General features: G+C 43.6%; 1 protein-coding gene across 3 annotated transcripts in view; it reads right to left on the minus strand.

The window, feature by feature from the left end:
* The window catches only part of LOC142741362 (EF-hand calcium-binding domain-containing protein 4B-like), a 118,475-nt gene that overhangs the window by 72,322 nt on the left and 21,835 nt on the right, over positions 1-24,318 (minus strand). For 2 of the 3 annotated variants that reach the window (XM_075850743.1, XM_075850741.1), the window contains exon 1: positions 991-1,065. The exons of the other annotated variant lie outside the window; for it this stretch is intronic. The gene's annotated coding sequence lies outside the window, so the exon portion shown is untranslated. Of the gene's footprint in view, positions 1-990; positions 1,066-24,318 lie in introns of those variants that run through there. 3 annotated transcript variants of the gene reach the window in all.

The raw sequence follows: 24,318 nt of genomic DNA on the forward strand, positions 1-24,318 counted from the left end.
GATCAGCCTTAGGACTTTCATCTGGTCCCAGTCTGTCTCTATAGTCATGGTAGTCCTGGCAACACTGAAACTTTTAACTGCCAGGATCAATTTTTTATCGTTGGTGGTCATGTGAGCACAGTAGCAGTGTCCGTTTTATCACCTTCACCTAATAGTACGTCAAGGTGTCTAAACTACCTGAGGCCTATGACATACTGAACATTCAAGGTTCGGGAAGGGTTTAATATGATCTGGGGAGTGCATAATTGTTAGTATTTATTATACATGAGAAAAATTATATATGATAGATAGATAGATAGATAGATAGATAGATAGATAGATAGATAGATAGATAGATAGATAGATAGATAGATAGATAGATAGATAGATAGATAGATAGATAGATAGATAGATATGGGATAGATAGATAGATAGATAGATAGATAGATAGATAGATAGATAGATAGATAGATAGATAGATAGATAGATAGATAGATAGATAGATAGATAGATAGATAGATAGATAGATAGATAGATAGATAGATAGATAGATAGATAGATAGATAGATAGATAGATAGATAGATAGATATGGGATAGATAGATATGGGATAGATAGATATGGATAGATAGATAGATAGATAGATAGATAGATAGATAGATAGATAGATAGATAGATAGATAGATAGATAGATAGATAGATAGATAGATAGATAGATAGATAGATAGATTCTGAGGGAACAAAAATAAAAATAAAGCAGTCAGCAGCATGTTTGTTAGGTTTCACTAACGGCTCCTGACCAAAAGGAAATAATTAAAAAAAAAGATACAATTTTGCTCTTCTGATTCATTTGTTCAGGCTGACTATTATCTCGTAAAAAAAAACTTCTTATAGACGTCACATTAAATCTTTTTTTTCAACATTATGAGATATGGGCTACCATAAAGCATTCCTGTATCTATTTCAATCAGACGCAGCAGAACAGTAAATTATGAATTTTATGGTGACGTACCTTACAACAGATGATGGGTGTGATACTTGATGGGTTTAGTCCACAGCTTTTAAGTTATGAGAAACAAACAGTTTCTCTACATGTAAGCTGCACTTGTAACACTGTATTGTGTCATTCACTTACTCAACTGAGCTTTTCCGTTTTCGACTTGGAACATTGCTCTGGCATATTGAGCATTTCCTTTGTAAAAGGAAGTTGGTCACGACTGATAAACAGTGTAAACCAAGTTGTAGTGTGAGCAGTAACATATTCTAAGCAGTTAAAAGCTTAGCTGGAAAAAAAACACATTACAAATTTTTGCTGTTGTGCATAGTAGATACAGTAAAAATAGAAGTTGAATCCAGCGCTTCAGAGTAAAACATCCAATCTTTATTTCTTTTTGATTAAAAAAATTGTACAGCGACATCAGATGGTGGGTGTAGAGAGCCTACATGCTTCCTCCGTCCTTACTCATGGCTAGATACAGTAAACTCATCACAGTGCAATAAAAAGAAGTATTCGGCACACAAGTATGAAGCTGAAGAAATCTAGTTTTTATTTTAATTATAATGCCAGTGGCTTAGTGTGACCATAGTAAATGACCATCAGGCACTGTAGGAACAATATAAATATATTGACTTCATATAAATTCAAAATAAATGTCTTACCGAGTTTAACCCCTGGGCGCACCACTACGCAACTGTAAATCCTGGTGGCCAGTGTCTTAGTGCACGAGGACGTACAGTCACTGCACAGTTCCCAGTGCACACTGTCGGCGACAGTGTGCACTGGGAGACCAGCTGTCCCCGACAGCTGACACTCCACTGTTGCCGATCAGCGGCTCATCGCCGCTGATTTTGGCAATTAACCCGTTAAATGCAGCGCTCGATTGCGATCACCGCATTTAGGGGGTTTGTAACACATCAGCAGCCCCCATGCAATTGTGGGGGTTGCTGATGCTTATGATGGAATCCGGAGGCCAGACAATGGCCTCCGGGTCTGCCATGTATCGAAGCCTACGAGTAGACTTACTGTCAGAGTGACTGTGACGTCACACTGACAGTTGGAATACATTACACTATTAGGTTTTATAATGTATTCTAGCAGCGATCAGAGCTGCGGGTAAAAAAAAGAAAGTGTAAAAAGAAAGAAAAAAAAATTAATAAATGTTAATAAAATTGTTTTACAAAAGTGTAAACATAAAATATTTTTTTTCCTATAAAAAGTCTCTTATTATAGGAAAAAAATGAAACCATTAAAAAACAGTACACATATTTGGTATCACCGTGTTCGTAACGACCCAAACGATAAAGCTATAATGTTATTTTTCCCGCACAGTGAACGCCGCAAAAAAATGCCAGAATCACTATTTTTTGGTCACCATCCCTCCCAAAATATAGAATAAAAAGTGATCGAAAAGTCGCATGTACCCCAAAATACTACCAATAAAAACTACAACCTGTCCCGCAAAAAACAAGCCCTTACACCGCTTTTTTGACTGAAAAATAAAAAAGTTACGGCTCTCAGAATTTGGTGACAATTTATTATTTTATAAACAAGTGATTTTATTGTGCAAACACTGCAAAACATAAAAAAAACTATATACATACTGTATTGTATCGCCGTAATCGTATCGACCTGCAGAATAAAGTAAAACTGTAATTTTTAGCGCATAAAGAACGTCGTAACAAATAAAGAATTTAAAAACAGCAAAATCACTTTTTTGGTCACCTTAGCTCTAAATAAAATGTCATAAAATGTGATCAAAAAGCTGTATGTACCAAAAAATTGTACCAATAAAAACGACACCTCGTTCCGCTAAAAATAAGCCCTCACACCGCTCAATCGACCAAAAATAAAAAAAAAGTTATGGCTCTCAGTATGTGTTGATACAAAACAATTTTATTTTTTTAACAAATAGTTTTTTCTTTGTAAAAGTAGTAAAATATAACAAAAACGATATACATTTGGTATCACCGTAATCGTATTGACCCACAGAATAAAGTTAAGTTGTCATTTTTACCACACGTGAAAGAGGTTAAAACGAAACCCAAAAAACAATGGAGGAATCACAGTTTTTTCCAATTTCACCCCGCAAATAATTTTACTTTCAGTTCCCCAGTACATTATATGGTACTTTAAATGGTGTAAATAGAAACTACAACTCTTCCTGCAAACAATAAGCCATCACACCGCTCTATTAATGGAAAAATAAAAAAGTTATGGCGTTTGGAAAGCAGGGAGTGAAAAACTAAAATGGAAAAGCAAAAAAGGATCAGTCCTGCAAAGGTTAATTCATTTCTATTAAAAAAAAAAAACAATTACCAACACATGTGGGGTATTGTCATACTCGGGAGAGATTGCGTTACAAATTTAGGGTGGCTTTTTCTCGTTTATCCCTTGTGAAAATGAAAAAATTCAACATTTTAATGGACAAAAATGTTGATATTCATTTTCACGGCCTAATTCCACTAAATTCTGCAAAAGACCTGTGTGGTATAAATTTTCACTATACCCCTAGAAAAATTCCTTGAGGGTTTAGTTTCCCAAATGGGTCACTTTTGGGGGGTTTCCACTGTTTTGGTACCTCCAGGGAGTTGCAAACGTGACATGGCTCTGAAAACCAATCCAGCAAAATATGTGCTCTAAAATCCAAATGGTGCTACTTCCCTTCTGACCCCTGCTGTGGGTCCAAACAGCAGTTTATTACCCCATATTGGGTATTTACGTAATCGGGAGAAGATGCTTTACAAATGTTGGATTTTCTTCTTTATTCCTTGTAAATAATACAAATTTCTATGTTTTTTCAGAAAAAAAGTAGATTTTCATTTTCACAGTCAAACTCCACTAAATATAGCAAAATACCTGTGAGGTCAAAATGCTAACTATACCCCTAGATAAATTCCTTGAGGGGTGTAGTTTCCAAAATGGGGTCACTTTTGTCGAGTTTCCACTGTTTTGGCACCACTAGACCTCTTCAAACCTGACATGGTGACTAAAATATAATCTAAAAAAAGCAGACCACAAAATCCTGTAGGTGCTCTTTTGATTCTGAGGCCGGTGTTTCGGTCCATTAGGACACTAGGGCCACGTATGGGATATTTCTAAAAACTGCAGAACCTGGGCAATGAATATTGATTGTGTATCTCTGGTAAAACCTTCTGTGTTACAGAAAGAAATGTATTACAAATAAATTTCGCCAAAAAAAGATGAAATTTGTAAATTTCCCCTCTAATTTGCTTTATTTCCTGTGAATCACCTAAAGGGTTAACAAACTTTCTGAATGCGGTTTTAAATACTTTGAGGGGTGCAGTTTTTAAAATGGGGTGATTTATTGGGGGATTCTATTATATAAGGCCGTCAAAACCACTTCAGAACTAAACTGGTACCTGTAAAAATAGCCTTTTCTAAGCCTTGTAATGTCCTAGAAAAATAAAAGGACGTTCAAAAAATGATGCAAACATAAAGTAGACATATGGGAAATGTTAACTAGTGTGGTGTGGTATTACTATCTGTTTTACAAGCAGATACATTTAAATTGAGAAAAATGCACATTTTTGCACATTTTCTCGAAATTTTTGTGTTTTTCACTAATAAATATTGAATTTATTGACCAAATTTTTTTCACTATCATAAAGTACAACATGTCACGAGAAAACAATATCAGAATCGCTTGGATAGGTAAAAGCATTCCCATGTTATTACCACATAAAGTAACACGTTAAATTTTAAAGAATCGCCTGTGCCACAAGAACAAAACAGGCAACGTCCTGAAGGGGTTATACATTATGAACAGAACCATAACATGTGCGCAGACATGTACATTTTGTAATATCAGGTATGAACAAATATAAGTAAATAGATAAACTTTTTAGCGAAGATAAGGTTATGGGGGTATAGGTGGCAGCAGGACAGCTCCTGTCAGGTAGCAACATCAGGGACATGTTTGTCAATAATCATAGCATGGCGTAGGGGGGCAGAGTCTAGAAGAAGATGGCCGCTTGAGCTCACAGCTCCTCCACTCTCTGTACTCCAAAAGCAGCTCACAGCAGTATTATTCTGAGTAGTTGACATTGACTGACATTTCTACGTTCTCCTGAAATACCTGCATGAAACCATCATCGTTCTGATGGTCTCTACACCCAATTAAAGAACGGGACAGCATTGGTCCTTCAGGCCGCACTACTTCAGCGAAGTTCGCGCCCTCTCCTGCCTGCGCCGGATGTAAAGAACACAGCTCAGATGCATTCTCGCAGTGCGCGTTGAGTGATTAGTGCTCGGTCATCTGACATTCCCGCTCCCACTCTGAACCCGGCACACTTCGTGGGGTGAGGTATGTCGCTGAGATTTGCAGTCCCGCAGGGCCCGCACGCCGCCATTTTGGGTACGGAGAGGGAGCTGCAGATAAACCCACGGTCTGTAGCACCTGCATCTAGCTGTTGCTGGCGGACGCGGTGGTCAGATCAACACGTTGGTGTGTGTTGCAGGGGGGCAGCGGAGTCCGCTTATATCCTGACTGCCGGATGTAGGCGCACCCTGGCCACGAGGACAGTTCATATCTGGACACACCGCCATTACTGCGACAGAGGTACCCTAGGTGTGTTAATTGAACTTTTGTGTCGCTAGCCACGTTCTTCTTGAGACCAAACTTTCTGTGGTCGAGGTTCGAAAGTCGTGCTTCTATAATTGCTGTATGTACTGAAGGCTGCAGCCCAAACTTTCTTGAATGACGATGATTGTATAATCCTGATAAAATGAACGTCTACTTCAGGTAACACAGTTCTATCAAGTCCTCTCTCCTAATACTATACCTGTGTAATGGATTTGCCTGACACAGCTTCTTTGTCGACACCCGTGGTTATTCAGCCTGCATCTTTGCCTAGGTCTGTTAGAGTGACTCGATCTGCTACCACTCAGGCTGGGAGGCTGAGGAGTGGGAGAACCTATCACAGCCTGGCCAGACGGAGCTAGCTCCCGCCCTCTGTCTATTTATACCTTCATTTCCTGCTCCTCCTTTGCCTGTGATTCTGTCTGGTTTCCTGGCTCTGCTGCTCCTGCTAATACTATTGACCTCTGCTTCAAATTGACCCTGGCTTTACTGACTACTCTCCTGCTCTGCGTTTGGTACCTCGTACACTCCTTGTTTGACTCGACTCATTCACTACTCTTGTTGCTCACTGTGTTGCCGTGGGAAACTTCCCCATTTCCCTTAGCTTCTGTGTACCCTTGTCTGTTGGTCTGTCGTGCACTTATTGAGCGTAGGGACCGTCGCCCAGTTGTACGCCGTCACCTAGGACAGGCCATGCAAGTAGGCAGGGACTGAGCGGCGGGTATATTAGGGCTCACCTGTCTGTCTCCCTACCCCGTCATTACATATTCACAGGCCTAAATACCTTTTCTACCCTGGTCCCTGACACACTATGGACCCCCTTGAGGCCCTGGCTCAGCAAATGCAGGGTCTTTCCCTACAGGTCCAAGACCTGGTTCAGAGGTGCAACCAGCGTGATGCTACCCTGGTAGTGCCCCCCACCTCACCTCTAGAACCCCACCTCAAGTTGCCTGACCGGTTCTCAGGGGACCGGAAGACTTTTTTCTCCTTCCGGGAGAGTTGTAGGCTCTATTTCCATTTAAGGCCCCACTCCTCAGGTTCTGAGAACCAGCGAGTGGGTAAAATTATGTCCCGGCTCCAGGACGGCCCCCAGGAATGGGCCTTCTCCTTGGCTCCTGACACCCCTGAACTTTCGTCTGTTGATTATTTTTTTTCCGCCCTCGGGCTCATCTATGACGAGACTGACAAGACTGCCTTTGCCGAGAGTCAGCTAGTGACCTTACGTCAGGGTAAGAGACCCGTTGTGGAGTACTGTTCTGACTTTAGGAAGTGGTGTGTAGCTTCTAGGTGGAATGACCCTGCCCTGAGGTGTCAGTTTAGATTGGGTCTGTCGAACGCCCTGAAAGACCTGTTAGTTAGTTAGCTATCCCTCTCCGGACTCTCTAGATCAGGTTATGGCTTTAGCGGTACGTCTTGACCGATGTCTCAGGGAACGACGACTCGAACGTTTTTGTGCCTTTTCCTCTGACTCCCCTATGATGGCTCCAGAGGTTCCGTTGCTTCGTTCTTCCACGGAAAACTCGGATGAACCTATGCAACTCGGGGCCTCCGTGTCTCCCCAACAACGTAGAGAGTTCTGCAGGAAGAATGGTCTCGGCTTCTACTGTGGGGATGACAGGCATCAAGTGAACGACAGTCCTAGGCGTAAGAATAAGCAGCCGGAAAACTTCCGCGCCTAAGTGACCATCTAGGAGTTCGCTTGGGCGCACAGGTATTTCCCGTAAATATGAAGTCTAATAAGATCTTTCTTCCCTTTCAGGTCTCTTTTGGTGATAGGTCTGCCACCGGCAGTGCCTTCGTGGGCTCAGGGTCTTCTGCTAATATTATGTCTGTGGAATTTGCTATGTCTCTAGCTATGCCTTTAATTGATTTGCCTAAACCTGTCCGGGAAGTGGGTATCGACTCCACTCCACTTGCTAATGGTTATTTTACACAGCATACCCCGGTATTTGAACTCATGGTTGGCTCCATGCATTTGAAGCAGTGTTCTGTGTTGGTGATGCAGGGATTATCGTCCGGTTTAGTTTTAGGCCTTCCTTGGTTGCAGATGCATAATCCCACGTTTAACAAGAATACTGGGGATCTTACTAAATGGGGTAATGAATGCATGACTTCCTGTTTTTCTATTAATTTGGTTTCTCTCGCTGAGGAGGTGAACACTCTACCTGAGTTTATTCAGGACTTCGCTGATGTTTTTTCTAAAAAAGCCTCCGAAGAGTTACCTCCTCATAGAGAGTATGATTGCGCAATCGATTTGGTACCAAGAGCTAAGCTCCCTAAAGGTAGGATATTTCATTTCTCTTGTCCTGAACGTGAAGCCATGAGAGAATATATCCAGGAAAGCCTGGCCAAGGGTTACATCCGCCCCTCTACTTCTCCGGTAGGTGCTGGCTTCTTTTTCGTAGGGAAGAAGGATGGTGGTCTTAGGCCATGCATTGATTACCGGAACTTGAATAAGGTCACTGTAAGGAACCAATATCCTCTTCCTTTGATTCCTGATCTCTTCAATCAGGTTCAGGGGCCCAATGGTTCTCTAAGTTTGATCTTCGGGGGGCTTATAACCTTATCCGAATCAGGGAAGGGGATGAGTGGAAGACTGCATTTAACACGCCCGAAGGTCATTTAGAATACCTCGTCATGCCCTTTGGGTTGTGTAATGCTCCCGCGGTCTTCCAGAATTTCATAAATGAGGTTTTAAGAGACTATCTGGGGGTATTTCTTGTAGTGTACCTTGATGATATACTTGTGTTTTCCAAGGACTGGTCCTCCCACATTGAGCATGTCAGGAAGGTGCTCCAGGCCCTTAGGGAAAGCAAACTCTTTGCTAAAACTGAAAAATGTGTGTTTGGGGTGCAGGAGATACCATTTTTGGGTCAAATCCTCACTTCTAACGAATTCCGCATGGACACTGCCAAGGTTCAGGCTGTGGCGGAATGGGTCCAACCTGCCTCCCTGAAGGATTTACAGTGCTTCCTGGGGTTCGCTAATTATTACAGGAGATTTATTGCTAACTTCTCGGTCATCGCTAAGCCTCTTACGGACCTTACTCGCAAAGGTGCTGATCTCCTCCACTGGCCTCCGGAGGCGGTTCAGGCTTTTGAGGTCCTTAAGAGGTGCTTTGTCTCTGCTCCAGTGCTGATTCAGCCTAACCAAATGGAGCTATTCATCGTGGAGGTTGACGCCTCCGAGGTGGGAGTGGGTGCTGTCTTGTCCCAGGGTACCAGCGGTCTTACTCATCTCCATCCCTGTGCCTACTTCTCCAGGAAGTTCTCCCCCACTGAGAGTAACTATGACGTTGGCAACCGCGAGCTCTTAGCCATTAAATGGGCATTTGAAGAGTGGCGCCACTTCCTGGAGGGGGCTAGGCACCAGGTAACGGTTTTTACCAACCACAAGAATCTGGTTTTCCTAGAATCTGCCTGGAGGCTAAACTCGAGACAAGCTCGATGGGCATTGTTTTTTTACTAGATTCAACTTTGTGGTCACCTATAGGACTGGGTCTAAAAATATTAAAGCTGATGCACTGTCGCGTAGCTTTATGGCCAGCCCTCCTCCTGAGGAGGATCCTGCTTGTTAGAGATGAGCGAACTTATGAAAAGTTCGGTTCGGCTGGTTCACCGAATTTCTTGAAAAAGTTCGATTTGGACCAAACTAGTTCGGACTGAACCTGTAATTGAAGAAAGCCCATAAAAATCGTGTATGGAGCTCCCGTAATGACGGGTGGCTACATGTGTGCACCCGGCATTACGGCAGCGTTGCTAGGCGACGGCAGTAAATAGTCACTGTCCAGGGTGCTGAAAGAGTTAACTGATCAGCAGTAACTCTTTCAGCACCCTGGACAGTGAATTCCGATCACAATATAGAGCAACCTGTAAAAAAAAAAAAAAAAGACGTTCGTACTTACAGATAACTTCCTGCTTCTTCCTCCAGTCCGGACTCCCGGCCGTTGCCTTGGTGACGCGTCCCTCTCGACATCCGGCCCGACATCCCTGGATGACGTTTCAGCCAATGTGACCGCTGCAGCCAATCACAGGCCAATCACATGCTGCAGCGGTCACATGGACTGCCGCGTCATCCAGGGAGGTCGGGCTGGATGTCAAGAGAGGGACGCGTCACCGTTGCCTTGGTGACGCGTCCCTCTTTTGGCATCCAACCCGACCTCCCTGGATGACGTTTCAGCCAATGTGACCGCTGCAGCCAATCACAGGCCAATCACATGCTGCAGCGGTCACATGGACTGAATCGTCATCCCGGGAGGTCGGACTGGAGGAAGAAGCAGGGAGTTATCGGTAAGTAGGAACTTCTATTTTTTTTACACGTTGATGTATATTGTGATCGGAAGTCACTGTCCAGGGTGCTGAAACAGTTACTGCCGATCGCTTAACTCTTTCAGCACCCTGGACAGTGACTATCTCCTGACGTCGCGTACTGGAAAATCAGTGACTCATAAGCCGCGTTCGGTCAAAACGTGTTCGGCCGAACCCGGTGAAGTTCGGATTCGCTGCGAACCGAACTTTTCACGATGTTCGGACCGAAACCGGGTTCGGTTGTCCCAGTTCGCTCATCTCTACTGCTTGTGTTTTGCCCCCAGGTATAATCATATCCTCTGTTGATTCTACGAAATTTCGGCTCCCGAGAACCTTCCTGACAACAAGCTGTTTGTTCCCCTGCAATTCCGGCTAAGGGTACTCAGGGAGAATCATGACTCTGCACTATCTGGCCATCCAGGCATCCTGGGTACCAAACACCTAATTTCTGGAACCTATTGGTGGCCTGGGTTGTTTAAAGACGTTAAGGCCTACGTCGTCGATTGTGAAACGTGCTAGGTCCAAGACTCCCAGGTCCCAACCAGCGGGCTACTATGTTCTTTGCCCATTCCCCAGAGACCTGGGAGGCTGAGGAGTGGGAGAACCTATCACAGCCTGGCCAGACGGAGCTAGCTCCCGCCCTCTGTCTATTTATACCTTCATTTCCTGCTCCTCCTTTGCCTGTGATTCTGTCTGGTTTCCTGGCTCTGCTAATACTATTGACCTCTGCTTCAAATTGACCCTGGCTTTACTGACTACTCTCCTGCTCTGCGTTTGGTACCTCGTACACTCCTGGTTTGACTCGGCTCGTTCACTACTCTTGTTGCTCACGGTGTTGCCGTGGGCAACTGCCCCATTTCCATTGTCTGTTGGTCTGTCGTGCACTTATTGAGCGTAGGGATCGTCGCCCAGTTGTACGCTGTCACCTAGGACAGGCCGTGCAAGTAGGTAGGGACTGAGTGGCGGGTAGATTAGGGCTCACCTGTCTGTCTCCCTACCCCGTCATTACAACCTGCTAACATAAAGGCTTTTTGCATGTACTGGACTTTAAGTCCTCCTGGTTCATATTTTCCTACACTTCACAAGTGGCCTTCTATTCACTATTATCAGATTGCTTATACTGCAAATTTGGTGATCTTTATATTTAGCTCTGTAGAACAATATGCTTTGCTGACTTCGCTACTACCATCATGATAAGACGCCGTCTGAAATTGGCACCAAGGAAACTTACGGAATTTTTTCCTTCTGCTGGTTCTCCTCTGTGCATGGAAGAGTCTATCTCTACTGGCTCACCGCACCTTTCCACAACAACATCACCTCCTCGCGGTCTGTCAGATGGATTAATTGCTTCCCAGCAAAATGATCAACACATTACTGATACCAATGCTAAAGATACAAACAAACGCCGGCTGGAATAATCTCTTACAGCTTCTCCAACTAGTAAAGGTCCGGCACAAAAAAGGAGCTCGAATGTGAGATCAGACACACTCCAGCCCGAATTACTTAATCAATGTGACATCTCGCATTTTCCTTCCTCAGATGCGCCTATTACTGTGGACACGTTGAAAGATATGCTGGTACTTCTCCAAAATCGCATAAACAACAGTGTCTCCTCCTTGGTACGCAAGCTTCAATTAAACATAAATGATATTGGGGACCGTACTGACCACTTAGAACGAAAGATGGAGGAATTTTCTGTGGCACATTACGAATTGGTTGATGCCCATAATGCTCTGGATGATGAGGTGCTTAAAATTAAAGCTACTGATTTTGAAGATTGGTCTAGGCGCAATAATATAAAAGTCCGGGGAATACCTGAGGAGGTCCCCCCAGCGGAACTCCCTGTCTTTTTGAAACGTATATATTTCTAGCACTAGTTCCAACTCTCTCGGATCTGGAGCTTGCAATTGATAGAGCGCACAGAATCTCTAAATCTAAGTCGGCCCCTGAAAAAGTACCCAGAGATACATTGACAAGAATTTATTTTTACCACATAAATTCTCTCCCTGCTCCATTTGTTTCAATCTCCTTATTTCCGGATCTATCTGCAGCGACTCTGCAGGCATGTAGGGACTTTCTGCCTATTACGAGATCTCTTTGTGACCACAACATTAAATATAAATGGGGATTCCCCACCAAACTAATCATTTCTCGTATGGGATCCTCTACCACAACCTCTTCCAGAAGCACTGGAACTTTTGCGCCGATGGAACATTTCCTCAGATGAAAATATGATCCCTGTGAGAGACCCACATGATTCAAAACATACCTCCGGAGAGTGGAAAACGATGAGTCCATCGGGTTTACCTACTTGAGGTCATCTTCAGCCTACTTCAGGTTCAACTTACTTTTCTTTTGCTTACCTACTGATTAGATCCCCTTGCTAGAATTATCTCCTGATTCCCCCCTTGGAGATTTCGGTGCAGATTATGCACCGAGGAACATTGGACGTTTTGTTAATGTTGGTTCTTTTTTTATTTGTTCATGCTCATATGTACTGTCTCATATCTGATCTACTATGCTCTATTATTATCATTATTATGATTGCCTATGCCATAAATACTTGCTCATCTCATAATTCACCATGGTAATAAAGGTAGCCTCTCTAAATGTTAGGGGTCTCAACTGCCCCTTTAAGCGCGGTTTGCTATAGAGGGAAGCTAAATTATTAAATTGTGATGTACTATTTGCTCAGAAGACACACTTTCATGCACATAAGTCTCCGGCATTTAGTCATAAAGCTTTTCCCCATATATACATGGCATCTTGTGCGGCTAAACACAAGGAGGTGTTAATTTAATATCCAATCCACAGGGGAGATAGGGGGATTAGTCTGCGATATAGATAACATCACATATACCTTTGTTAACGTTTATTTCCCACATAAGAGACATCGAAGATTTTGGTCCTCTACTATGTCTAAAATTTACTGACGTAAGTAAGGATCTCGTGTTTATTGGGGGCGATTTTAACACGATACTTGATCCAAACTTAGATTCTACCACCACTAGTAGATATGCTGATTCCTTAGCTGCCTCTATTGTTGACGACGACTACTATGACATTTGGAAATTTCAACGAGAAAGATTATTCTTTTTTTCCCCTCCTCGCAATTCCTATTCAAGAATCAATTTCTTTCTCCTCAATACACTAGATCTCCTACAAACTAGTTTCTCTGCGATTGGGACCATTACTTGGTCGGACCATGCCCCTATTCTTATTACATTACAAGAACAATTAACTTCCTCTTCTCCCTCTCAGCGGAAACAAAATTATCACATCCTCACTCACCCTGACCATGCCACTAAATTACTTGAAAGTCTCGAACCTTATTTTTCTATCAATAAACAATCTGTAGAAAGCCCTTATGTGCTGTGGAATGCCCATAAGGCTTATATGCGTGGCATCCTTATTCAGGCCTGTGCCCAAGAAAAATAGAAAACGCATACAAGAGACCAATGATCTACTCTTGAAAATTCGTACTGTGGAATCATAAAATAAGACAGCCCCTCTCCTATCCCGGTCAGTAGAACTCAGATCTCTTAGACTTCAATTACAGTCTATACTTGCTGCAAAACATGACTATTATTTTTTTTTAAATGAGGATGCAATTCTATGTTCATAACAATAAAGCGGGGGCTCTGTTAAACGGGTAAAACAAACTTCCCCTAATTCGCACATTGCGCTCCTACTTGACAGACAAGGTAATAAAATCTCTGATCCGCGACTTCTAGCTGACCAGTTTAGAAGTTATTATAGCTCTCTCTATAACTTACAGAATGATCCCCTAGTACATCATCCAACTACGGATGACATTGATAATTTTCTAAGAGCCGTTAATCTTCCTTCCATGTCCTCTGCCCAATTGGACACTATCTCAGCTCCCATTACCCCTCATGAAGTAGAGAAGGCAATTCTTACATTAAAACCCTTTAAGGCCCCAAGGCCGGGATGGATTTTCAAATTTGTACTTCACACTTTTCTAATATTTTTGCCCTGTATTTGTCAGATAGTTTTAATAAAGCGGCAGTTGAGGGCTACTTTCTGCCTGAGATGTTAGAAGCCACCATAGTCACTCTTCCTAAACCTGGGAAGGAGCACACAATTCCTGCTAACTTTAGGCCAATATCGCTTCTCAACACAGACCTTAAAGAGGCTCTGTCACCACATTATAAGTGCCCTACCTTGTACATGTTATGACCTATTTTAGCTTTATTCTAATGACTTTCTTAATGGACAACTGGGTGTGTTTTACTTTTTGACCAAGTGGGCATTGTGGAGAGAAGTGTATGACGCTGACCAATCAGCGTCATACACTTCTCCCTATTCATTTACACAGCACATAGTGTTCTTACTAGATCACTATGTGCAGCCACATACACACACATTAACGTTACTCAAGTGTCCTGATAGTGAATAGAGATCACTACCAGCCAGGCCAGGATGTCTATTCAGAATCCTGACACTTTGGTAACGCTTGTGTGAGATTTATAGTAAGGCAAGTGTAATCTCGCGAGGTTTACGCTGTAAACTGTCATTTAAAACAAGATTATGCTTGCCTTGCTGTAAATTTCACACAAACGTTACCGAAGTGTCAGGATTCTGAACAGACATCCCGTCCTGGTTGGTAGTGATCTCTATTCACTGTCAGGACACTTGAGTAACGTTAATGTGTGTGTATGTGGCTGCACATAGTGATCTAGTAACAACACTATGTGCTGTGTAAATGAATGGAGATAAATGTATGATGCTGATTGGTCACTGATTGGTCAGCGTCATACACTTCTCTCCACAACGCCCACTTGGTCAAAAAGTAAAACACACCCAGTTGACTATTAAGAAAGTCATTATCGTAAAGCTAATATAGCTCATAACTGTCAAAAATTATCTTTTTTCTAAATAAAAAACACTGCTGTAATCTACATTACAGCGCCAATCACATCATGTAGGGCACTTATAATGTGGTGACAGAGCCTCCTTAAACGTTATGCTAAGCTCTTATCACTAAGATTAGTGCACATTTTATCGCAATTAATTAACCCTGACCAGGTGGGTTTTGTGTCCGGTAGACAATGATCAGATGGTACTCGTCATTTTATTGATCTCATACAATCGATGGAGTCCTCTCGAACACCTTCTTTGCTTTGGATGAGGAGAAGGCGTTTGACAGGGTCTTCAGGGGATATTTATCTGCAATGCTGGACAAATTCGGATTTCAGTGTATGATAAAGTCTGCTATCCTTGCACTATACTCTAACCCAGCTGCCAGAGTGCTTTCCTCAGGTTTTCTGTCTTTCAAATTTGATATAACTAACGGTAATAGGCAGGGCTGTGCTTTGTCCTCTATCATCTTCACCCTGGTGATGGAACCATTCGCAGAACACATTAGGGCTAATTGTAATATACACGGCATATCAATAGGTAATTCCTGATATGTCATAGGTTTATATGCGCATGATGTGATACTTTCTGTTACGAATCCTAATCCCTCCCATCCGGAAATTCAACAAATTATTACCAATTCGGGAACGCATCCTACTATAAAGTTAACCCTGCTAAGTCCCAAATCCTGAATGTGGGTATTGCTCCCTAACTAAATCAACTTTGGAAGCACGCTTTCCTTACCATTGGCAACATAAACACCTCACATACCTGGGTATTTATTTTTGCTCTAGCAAGGATCTTTTTGTATTCAACTATATCCCCTTGTTGTCTAAAATGTCTTAACTAGTGCAGAAATTAAACAAGCCGTCATTTACCTGGGCTCCGTTCTTTATGTATTTCGAACTGTAATCATTCCGGTTTCCAACTCTTATTTTGCAAAATTACAGAGGATTCTGACAGATTTCATCTGGGCAAGTCGTAAACCCAGAATTCGATTTAATACCATGACCAGACCCTGGACCTGAGGTGGTATGGGAATGCCAGATTTGAAAAAGTACTATGTGGCGGCTATTTTGGATCAAACTAGATTCTGGTGGGATGTATCTCTCAAAAAACGTTGGGTGGTAATGGAAAGTGCAAATTTAGGTTTTCCATTAATTACAATGCTTTTTACATCTGCACACCCCCCCCCCCCCCCACACACACTTTACACCGTATCTCACAAATTGTTAAGCATTACAGCCTCCATTTCAGCGTGGAAATCCTTTGTACATGCACATCTAAGCTTCAGCTGACAACACTTGGCGTTCTACTCCTACAGTTTTTTAATACATTTATACCTGAGCTGAACCTTTGAAATTGGAGTGCAGCTGGTTTGGAGAACATTGGACTCTTATATTCAGGCTCTTCCTTGAATACTTATGAATATATTTCCCACACTTATTCCCTTCCTGTAAGAGACTTTTTCAAGTTCCTCCAAATCCGTCATGCATTGCATAATACCACAATCCATTCTCCAACATTCCCAACGATTATATATCAGTATTTTCCTTACTTAGTTCTAATCTACGAGGGATTTCCTTGTTTTACAGACTCTTATTTCAATAACAATTGGTACTCAAGCCCTCCTACATACTCAAATGGGAACAAGATTTAAATGTAACCATAGATATGGAAAAATTGTATAGCGCTATTAAAGGCACTCAAGGGGATATCCAATAGTGCAAGCTATTAGGAAACATCCTTTAACCCCTTAATGACCAGCCTATTTTGGACCTTAATGACCAAGCAATTTTTTACGTTTTTCAATCGTGGCATTCCAAGAGCTATAACCTTTTTATTTTTGCGTCGACATAGCTGTATAAGGTCTTGTTTTTTTGCGGGACAAGTTGTATTTTTTAATAGCACCATTTTTAGGTACATATTATTTATTGATTAACTTTTATTAACTTTTTTTTGAGGGGGAATAGAAAAAAATCTGAAATTTCGCCACTCTTTTTTGCGTCCTAAATCTACGCCGTTTACCGTGTGGTATAAATAACACAATAAGTTTATTCAGCGGGTTGTTACGATTGCAACGATACCAAATTTGTATAGTTTTTGTATGTTTTACTACTTTTACACAGTAAAAACACATTTTTTTCTAAATTATTTGTTTTTGTGTCTCCATATTTGAAGAGCCGTAACGTTTTTATTTTTTCGCCGATGCGCTTGTATGAGGGCTTTTTTTTTGCGGGACGACTTGTAGTTTTTATTGGTACCATTTTGGAGTAGATGCGACTTTTTGATCACTTTTTATCCCATTTTTTTAAAGTCAGTATTCACAGAAAACAGCAATTTTTCCATAGTTTTTTATAAAAAAAATTACAGCGTTCACCGTGCGGGTTAAATAATGTAATAGATTTATATTCGGGGTCGTTACGGACGCTGCAATACCAAATATGTGTAACTTTTTAACTTTATTTAGTTTTTTTAATAGTAAAACATTTTGTAAGGGGAAAAGCTGGGTTTTTCATTTTTTTCACATTTTTTTTTAATTAACTTTATTAAACTTTTTTTTCACTTTTTTACTAGTCCCATTAGGGGACTATAATATGCGATTCTGCGATCGCATTTATAATACACTGCAATACTTTTGTATTGCAGTGTATTACTGCCTGTCCGTTTAACACGGACAGGCATCTGCTAGGTCATGCCTGCGGCATGATCTAGCAGGCATTCACTCCAGGCAGACCTGGGGGCCTTTATTAGACCCCCGGCTGCCATTAGAGAAACAGACACTCGGCGATCGTATCGCCGGGTGTCGGTGGGAGAGAGAGGGAGCTCCCTCCCTCTCTCCAAAACCACTCAGATGCGGTGCTCGCTATTGAGCACCGCATCTGAGGGGTTAAACGTGTGAGATCGATACTAATATCGATCTCACACGGCAGATCAGGGACGCTCCCAGCCCTCAGCTGCCTCTAGCAGGTGAGAGCAGGGAGATTTGACAGCTCCCTGCTCTGTAAACTTATTCCGATGCCGCGACGTAAAAAGTCTATGGCATCGGAATAAGGCCCATTAGTGACCGACGTAGAAACACGATGGGCCGGTCACTAACGGGTTAAGGTTATGTTGCGTTGGTATCGCGCTGGTATATCACCCCCGCGCATGTATCTAGACTGAATCTTTCTTACCCACACTATTGCTGGAGAGGTTGTGGTTTAATACATGCATTTTTGCTGGGCTGGTCACTTAGTGTACTCGTTTTGGCATGCCACTGCTGGCCTTGTTAAGACTGCCACTGGGCTTTCCATTCACATTCAACCTACATTGGCATTGTGTTTTATTGGGATATCTGACTTACCCGCAGATTTGTGAACCGTAATAGGACATAATATCCTCACTGGTTAGGTCCATGATCGCGTATATACCTGGAAATCCAGGTCTTCCCTAACTACTAAAGAGCTATAGGTACGTAGTGGTTCAGAATGCACTAGACTTTTTAGGTGCACGAATAGGGTCCCAACCCAATCGAAGTGAAAAATAAGTATTCGGCACACAAATCTGAAGTTTTGAAGAAATCTTGCTTTTATTTTTAGTAGTTGTAAATGCCAGAGGCTAAGTGTGACATTTCGGTCCTTAAAATTACCGTCATCAGGCACTAGAAGAACAATATAGGTGTTTTTTAGAAAATATATTCACATCATATAACTTCATATACTGCGACTGATGCTGGGTCCGCTTTTGTTCTGTCTTCCACCTCAAGCGACACCAAGGAACCTCCTCGCAGTCGCAGGAGGGTTAGTGCTCAGGTTACATCTGCACCTGAACCCAATTGGTTGCCCCCAACCTCCTACACCCCCCACCGGACTTTACTGCTGCTGCAGGGGTCCAAGTTCAGACAGCAGGACTGTTTTTCATGCTCTTTTTTTCAGACAGCATTGTGGAAAAAATTGTTGAGCAGACAAATCTCTGTGCTAAACAATTTATTGATGCAAACCCCAGTAGTTTTCATGCCAGGCCATACAGGTGTCATCCCACCAACACAACAGAAATGATGCATTACTGGGGATTGGTTCTGAATATGGGCCTAACAAAGAAGCCATCGGTTAGTGCTTATTGGTCCACAGATATTTTGTACCACTGCCCAGAGGTGTAACTACCGCTATAGCAGCCATAGTGGCTGCTACGGGGCCCGCGGCATGAGGGGCCCGTGTCGCCCGCCGACACGGGCCCCCACCATGGCCGGAGGCTCCGCTAGCAGCCGCTATGGCTACTACAGCGGGACGCCACTGAACACTACGGCAGAGCAGGGCGGTATCTCCCCGCTCTGCCATTAAACAAAAGACATGTATCCCCTATCCACAGGACAGGGGATACATGTGTGATCGCTGGCATTGATAGGGAGAACGGGGGACTGAAAGTCCCCTGAAGTTCTCCATCACAAACCTCGGACTTCCGGGGTCTGTGTCGGCAGCTCCATAGAAATGAATGGAGCGCCGGTCACGCTTGTGCTCATGCGTGACCAGCGCTCCTTTCATTTTTATTGAGCTGCACAGACGCCGGAAGTCAGAGGTTAGTCATGGAGAACTTCAGGGGACCTTCGGTCCCCCGTTCTCCCTATCGCTGCCAGCAATCACACATTGATCCGCTATCCTGTGGATAGGGGATACATATCTTTTGTCTTTTCACACTGTAGGTCGCATTTATTTGGGAGGTTGGGGATGCTGTATGGCGTTCCCTACAGGGAGGGCTGTATAGCGTTCCCTACAGGGGGAGGGGCTGTATGGCGTTCCCTACAGGGGGGGGGCTGTATGGCATTCCCTACAGGGGGGGCTGTATGGCGTTCCATACAGGGGGGGCTGTATGGCGTTCCCTACAGGGGGGGCTATATGGCGTTCCCTACAGGGGGGGCTGTATGGTGTTCCCTACAGAGGGGCGCTGTATGGCGTTCCCTACAGGGGGCTGTATGGCATTCCCTACAGGGGGGGCTGTAGGGCGTTCCCTACAGACCCCCCTGTAGGGAACGCCATACAGACCCCCTGTAGATAACGCCATACAGACCCCCTGTAGATAACGCCATACAGCCCCCCTGTAGATAACGCCATACAGTCCCCCTGTAGATAACGCCATACAGTCCCCCCTGTAGAAAACGCCATACAGCCCCCCTGTGGATAGCGCCATACAGCCCCCCTGTGGATAACGACATACAGCCCCCTGTAGATAATGCCATACAGCCCCCTCTGTAGATAACGCGATACAGCCCCCCTGTAGATAACGCCATACAGCCCCCTTTGTAGAGAGCGCCATACAGTCCCCCCTGTAGATGGTGCCATTCAGCCCCCTGTAGATAACGCCATACAGTCCCCCCTGTAGATGGCTCTATACAGCCCCCTGTAGATAACGCCATACAGCCCCCCTGTAGATAGCGCCATACAGCCCCCTCTGTAGATAACGCCATACAGCCCCCCCTGTAGATAACGCCATACAGCCCCCTTTGTAGATAACGCCATACAGCCCCCCCTGTAGAGAGCGCCATACAGTCCCCCCTGTAGATAACGCCATACAGCCCCCTCTGTAGATAGCGCCATACAGTCCCCCCTGTAGATGGTGCCATACAGCCCCCCCTGTAGATAACGCTATACTGCCCCCTTTGTAGATATCTACAGAGGGGGCTGTATGGTGTTATCTACAGAGGGGGCTGTATGGCGCCATCTACAGAGGGGGCTGTATGGCGCTATCTACAGAGGCGGCTGTATGGCGTTATCTACAGGGGGGACTGTATGGCACTATCTACAGAGGGGGCTGTATGGCGTTATCTACAGGGGGGACTGTATGGCGTTATCTACAGGGGGGCTGTATGGCGTTATCTACAGAGGGGGCTGTATGGCGTTATCTACAGTGGGGACTGTATGGCGTTATCTACAGGGGGGACTGTATGGCGTTATCTACAGGGGGCTGTATGGCGTTATCTACAGAGGGGGCTGTATGGCATTATCTACAGGGGGGACTGTATGGCGTTATCTACAGGGGGGACTGTATGGCGTTATCTACAGGGGGGACTGTATGGCGTTATCTACAGGGGGGCTGTATGGCGTTATCTACAGAGGGGGCTGTATGGCGTTATCTACAGTGGGGACTATATGGCGTTATCTACAGGGGGGACTGTATGGCGTTATCTACAGGGGGCTGTATGGCGTTATCTACAGAGGGGGCTGTATGGCATTATCTACAGGGGGGACTGTATGGCGTTATCTACAGGGGGCTGTATGGCATTATCTACAGGGGGGACTGTACGGCGCTATCTACAGAGGGGGCTTATTTCACGTTTGGCCCAAAAATTTTAACTTCCTATACCCCTGGAAGAGAAATTCCCATTGACGAGTCCCTGGTGCATTTCAAGGGAAGGGTGCAGTTCAGGCAGTATTTGCCTAACAAGTGTACCAGGTATGGGGCATCAAAATGTATAAGTTGTGCGAGTCAGAGTCGGGCTACACGCACAATTTTAAAATTTACGAGGGAAGGGACAGTTACATTGAGCCCCCAAACTTTCCACCCGTCCTGACCACAACTGGGAAGATTGTCTGGCACCTCCTGCACCCACTGTTTAATCAGGTAGCACTTGTATATAGACAACTGGTACACGAGTGTACTCCTGTTCAAATGCCTGGCGGAGCAAAAAACGGTGGCGTGTGGGACGGTCCACAAAAAACGACAGCTCCCAAAAACCCTTCTCAGCCAACCCCTGCAGCGTGGGGAGAGCAGGGCGCTCCATAGCGTTCGGGTCCTTTTTCTTAAATTCAGGATGTTTTGATGCTAACATCCATTCATGACACCACCTGCTCCCTTGTCCCTGTGCATGGTGCAACACCCACCACCACGTCACGGCCTGTCTGCATCCAAGCCTATAACAAATACATGGGGGGAGTGGATCTCTCTGATCAGATGATCAAGCCGTAAAATGCCATGCAGAAATCAAAAATTTGGTACAAAAAACTGCCGGTGTACTTTGTCCAAATGGCATTGTACAACTCATTTGTAATATACAGGAGCACTGGTCAGGAGGGGACACACCTGGAGTACCAGGAGAAGGTGATCAAATCCCTTGTCTTTGGTAATGTGGCAGAGGTAGGAGAAAGTCTACCTCTGCAAGTAGCGATGTGTCCAGGATAGTTTCAGGGCACCACTTTCGTGGTGAAGTGCTGTCCACAGAAAAAAAAAGGCATTGTGTCTGCGCCAAAAGAGGCATAAGAAAAGACACGACATACCAGTGCAACACGTGTCCCACCCTGAGCTGTGTATAAAGGAATGCTTCCAGATATATCACACCCCTCTGGAGTTCTAAATTTCGTTTTTATCTTCCCCTTTTAAGGTGTTAGTGGTATATTTGAAGCCTTCCACCGCAGGACTTGATATTTTGTATACTCTACAAGAATTTATAATTAAATCACTGGAATAGGACTAGAGTTTCGTTTAAAATGTAACTTTTACTTGTAACATATTTAAAAAGTGTGTAAAACAAATGGCACACCAGGACAAGACTGTTTACAAAAAAATCTTCCTTAGGCTATGTTCACACGGGGTATTTTGCCGAGTTTTTTGACGCGGAAACCGCGTCGCAAAAGTCGGCAGAAACGGCCCGAGAACGCCTCCCATTGATTTCAATGGGAGGCGTCGGCGTCTTTTTCCCGCGAGCAGTAAAACTGCCTCGCGGGAAAAAGAAGCGACATGCCCTATCTTCGGGCGCTTCCGCCTCCGACCTCCCATTGACTTCAATGGGAGGCAGGAGAAAGCGTGTTTTATGCCCGCGGCGCTCAATGGCCGCGGGCGAAAAACGGCGCGATAATTGCTGTTCACACGGAGTATTTTGGGGGAGGAATATCTGCCTCAAAATTCCGTTTGGAACTTTGAGGCAGATATTCCTCCCCCAAAATACTCCGTGTGAACATAGCCTTATTGTACAGGAGATGTAGTGCTCCATGCAAAAAAAGTCAATTCAATATTGGTGATATTATCATTTCTTTGCAGAGTTAAAGAAAATGCTCCAAATTGTTGCAAAACATGTGAGTGATCTATTTCCCAGGAGGATAAATATAAATCTCTGTGGGGTAATGACCCCTCCTACCCGTTCCGTAGTGTGTTAAAGTCCTGTTCCGTTCTTATGGCTGGGGACTGGGAAGCCTCACTTGTTTCTTTTATATGATTTTAGGCAATCAATCATTGCTTTCTCCCGACGCGTTTCCTTATGGCCAGAATTCCTCAGGGGAACCAGCGTTTACTCCAGCACGAGGAAACAAGTGCTATGAGGAATCTCTGCCACTGCAGAAGATTTAAACTTCAAAACAGCTCCAACTTAATTTGTGCCCCCTGTAAAGGAGGTTATCTGGCCTTATCTCCCCTGAGGAATTCTGGCCATAAGGAAAAGCGTCGGGAGAAGGCAATGATTGATTGCCTAAAATCATATAAAAGAAACAAGTGAGGCTTCCCAGTCCCCAGACATAAGAACGGAACAGGACTTTAACACACTAAGGAACGGGTAGGAGGGGTCATTACCCCACAGAGATTTATATTTATCCTCCTGGGAAATAGATCACTCACATGTTTTGCAACAATTTGGAGCATTTTCTTTAACTCTGCAAAGAAATGATAATATCACCAATATTGAATTGACTTTTTTTGCATGGAGCACTACATCTCCTGTACAATAAGGAAGATTTTTTTGTAAACAGTCTTGTCCTGGTGTGCCATTTGTTTTACACACTTTTTAAATATGTTACAAGTAAAAGTTACATTTTAAACGAAACTCTAGTCCTATTCCAGTGATTTAATTATCTGCCCCTTTTAATTATATTTATTGTCCCTTTCATTTACAATTACCGCCCCTTACCATAACCATTTACCCATTTAAAAATTGAACATCCCCCATAACAAAACTAAAATGCAAACATGACGTGCCCTAAAATCATCCAAGTAAAATAAGGCCACAAAATCTTTGCAGTCTTCCAATACTTTCTGGCCCTGCCATATGTCCAGCAACAGCAGATTAGGGCAAATTTCGGAATATTTCTAAACTCAGAAGAAATAGCCTAATAAATTAGGTGCTTTTCTTCACTTGCATGCTCTGTGTCTGAACAAGCTGTCCTATAAATGAAGCATTTGTGAAAAAAATTTAAATTAATTTTGTTCATGCCAGATTTCCACAAGATTCTGCCCAAAAACTGTGCGGTCAAAAAAGTGATCACACCCCTAGATAAATTCCTTGAGGGGAGTACTATTCGAAATGGAGTAATTTCTGTGTGTTTTCTGGGGGCTCATAGTCTTTTCAAAAATCAAATTGGGCTGTTGGACCAATTATGCAAAACTTGGGCCCTGAAAATCTAATGCTGCTCCTTCACTTCCAGGCACTGCCATGTGTCCACACAACATATTTGGACTACTTTGGGGGAATTTCTGAACTCGGTACAAATAGGCCAATAAATGTTAAGGTGCTTTTCTTCACTTGCATGCTCTGAACAATCTGTCCTATAAATGAAGCATTTGTGAGGAAATTATTTTTCAGATTTCTACAAG

The sequence above is a fragment of the Rhinoderma darwinii genome, chromosome 2 (assembly GCF_050947455.1).
Source record: "Rhinoderma darwinii isolate aRhiDar2 chromosome 2, aRhiDar2.hap1, whole genome shotgun sequence".
NCBI classification, from domain to species: domain Eukaryota; kingdom Metazoa; phylum Chordata; class Amphibia; order Anura; family Rhinodermatidae; genus Rhinoderma; species Rhinoderma darwinii.